Raw genomic sequence first — 3,254 nt, 5'->3', positions numbered from 1 at the left:
TTAAGTGAGGATTGAGCCTCTATTATTTTAATTCCTAACAGATTCATAATACTATCCAGAACTTCTCAGCACAGTATAGATGAATCCCAGATACTAGAAAATAGCCATTTCTCTTCTCTTTTAAGACTCGAAAAGGCACATAATCAGAGAATAATTATTGAGTATCTGTTCTAGGCCACAGATGGCTCGGATTCACCATTCACAGTACTGTTCCACTATTTATCTATAGTTGTACTGCTATTTTTCCCAGCGAACGTGGGCCCATCATTATCCGGTTTCCCAAGCATGAAACCTGGAGGTTATCCCAGGTCACTCACTACTTTCCCACGCCCACCGGCCATAGTTCAACTTCTTTGGACTCAATTGCCAAGTATTTGATCTCTATCATCACCCTGGGCCGAGTCCCTAAACTCAGCTGCTCCAGTGTTACTGCAATTGCTCCCCAGTTGTTTCTAAGATGAGCATCCATTTCTCTGTCACCATGACACAAAACCCACAAGGACTCTGCATTGGCTCCAGAGGAAAATCTGGCCAGTGTCCTCCCCAGCGTCATCTTCTAACACCCCAACTCTCTCGGTGCCAAAGATTATAATCATAGTCAACAATTTGAGACCCCACCTTTATCTGCCCAAAGGTAGCCTTCTACTGGACTCTCCTTACTAATTGCATTCTCCCATCTATCTAATGAACAGGGTCTGTTGCTCCCCTCCCAGAAATTGACCTAAAGATAAACTAAACACGTGGTCTTCCCAAAACATCTTCAGAATCTTCTGCAAGAACGGAGGTACCGAGCAAAGTCCCAGGCTCCAGCCTGTCTTTTTCTCCCTCTCAACTCCTTATTCTACAAGGTTGGTGCCCCCAATAGCTCTTTGCACAGGATCCTTGCTCCCTGGCTCTGGGCCAGCCTATTGGCATCCTTTTCCCCACCACAAAGAAGAGGTTCACTTAATAGTCTTATTCATTTTTGAGAAAAGCATTCTCTTTCTATTGTCTTTGTGAACAATGCCTCTCATTCCTAGTTTCCTTTTGGAGGGCAGAGATTTGCGAATTCCTCAGAAGACTGAAAGACTTCTGGTGCCTGGCATCGTAAGCAATCTCATTCAGGTGAAACCCCATTTCCTGCCTGTATGGAATATGTCACTGACCCCTTGTCATCTAAATAATAAAACAATGTCTTAACAAAAAAAAAATCTTAATTTCACAAAGTCATCTGTAAACAATTTGAGAGAGACTTATTTTAGTAAGCAAAGCTACGTTTTACTTTTAGATGTGTAAGTAAGAATGTACCACTAATCAAAGAATTTTAAATTAGTGTCATTGGTTCTACCTATATGTATACCAAGTGAGGTATGTGGCATTTGCACACTCATTTAGCGTACTGAACATTCCCTGAGACAGAGGCATTTGCTGTTCACTGACTATCCAGGGCTTTCAAAGTTGTTGAGGTAAGGGCAAGGGGAGGCCTCAAGAGTCAATGTGTAATGCTGACCCTCGTTACTCCTGACATGGTACAAAGAAGAGCCTGTATTCAAATGTTAAAACTAAAAGACATAAACAACCTGGATCTCAATGTCACAGCATGAGGGGAAGCTACCCTGAAGACTTAGCTAACCCACAATGGAACTACCATTATGAAAAAAAGAAACGAAGTCACTGGGATTTAGGATTTTGATTTTTACATCAAACTCCACACTGTATCTTCCTGTATATTCTACTATCTTACATTCCAACATATAAAGAATGTAGAACTCGATTTTAAAATTGATATAGGTATTTACATATGGAACTATCTCAAGTAATAGCAGCTCTTATAAAGATTCATTTCATCCTATCCGAATATACTAAAGGCATGAGGAATATTGGCAAGGAGGAGGAGAGCTTTTAATGTCTGTGTATTATCTAAGTTCATGTGAACTTTTGTCATGGCAGGTTGGAAAGCTGGGCTCTCACCCAAAGAACATCCATGGCAGCAAATCATTTTGAATACCCAACAGAAGCCTTAACTGTAGGTTTTGTAAAAATAAATCCTTTAATATCTACATTGTATTTAAGCAGAGCAGTCAAAGAAAACTTAGGATATAGCTTATCCGACAGAACTGCTTGAGGTGCATGTCTGTTCACTTTGGGAAAATAGACTCCACATTGAAAAGATGATTTACCTTTCTGTGGTAGATTATGTACTCTGTCTTGACACGCTCCTCTGCAAATCTGTGCTCTTTGGAGAAGGATTAGACCTAAACATCTTAATTCTCCTTGCTGCCTGGTTCTTAATCAGTTACAAACTTATAAACCACTTGTCCCTCACCCCCGACACACATCAGACTTAATTTACTAGATCAGCTAGATAAAAATAGTTTCCAGAATATTCTTTGGCTTTTACTAAGGATGAACTTTTTTTTCTTACTCCTTCTAATTCTTGGCTTTCTGAGACAGCCTCACATTGAGTAGTCCAGGCTGTCTTGAAAATCATTCTGTAGCCAGGCTGGCCTCCATCTCATAGCATTTGTCCTGCCTCAGTCTCCTCAGTCCTGCAATCACAGGCACAAGCCACTCACCATACCTATCTTGAAGACAAACTACATTACTTAATTTGTATATAGTTAATGTATGTTGGATAATAAGATACAGGTGGAGTGGGAAAAGAAGCATGACTTCATTAGGAAAATCTAAGCTGAAAATTGTCACTGCAATTAAATATTACATTTGGCTCTGGGTTTCCTAATGGTCAGGAGAGAGGGAAACCTGGTGAGTTTTATCACTTTGTTTAAATTTTGGCAAGAACGATGTTAACAAAGAGAGTTATAGACTGTTTAGATTGTCAAATAATAGTTTGCATTTTTGAGGAGCAGGGCACCTTGCCCAGTCAAGCGAGTTCTCCACAGAGTTTAGCTCATCAAATGAAATCAACTTACTGGTTGAATGGAATTGTTTCATATGTTAAGTATTTTTGGAATGCTGCTGAGAAGAAACCACGTCTGGGAAGTAGAGTGCTGGCTTATCAGACGGCTTGCTTGCTTCTCTTATCATTGTGACAAAATTCGACAAAGAAACAGCCCTCAGGAGGAAGTATTTCTTTGGGCTCACGGCTCCAGAGACGTCAGTACACCGTCCTTGCCTTTGCTGATTCTTGGTTCACAGTGAGGCAGAGTGTCACGAGGGCAGGGATGTATGGAGGATGCTGTGTGTCTTACTGCAAAGAAGACATGGCACAGAGTGACCCCCTGAACAGCCCCACCCAGGCCACACCCCAGTAA

The sequence above is a fragment of the Peromyscus eremicus genome, chromosome 4 (genome assembly GCF_949786415.1).
Source record: "Peromyscus eremicus chromosome 4, PerEre_H2_v1, whole genome shotgun sequence".
NCBI lineage: Eukaryota > Metazoa > Chordata > Mammalia > Rodentia > Cricetidae > Peromyscus > Peromyscus eremicus.
Note: the sequence above shows the minus strand (reverse complement) of the source record.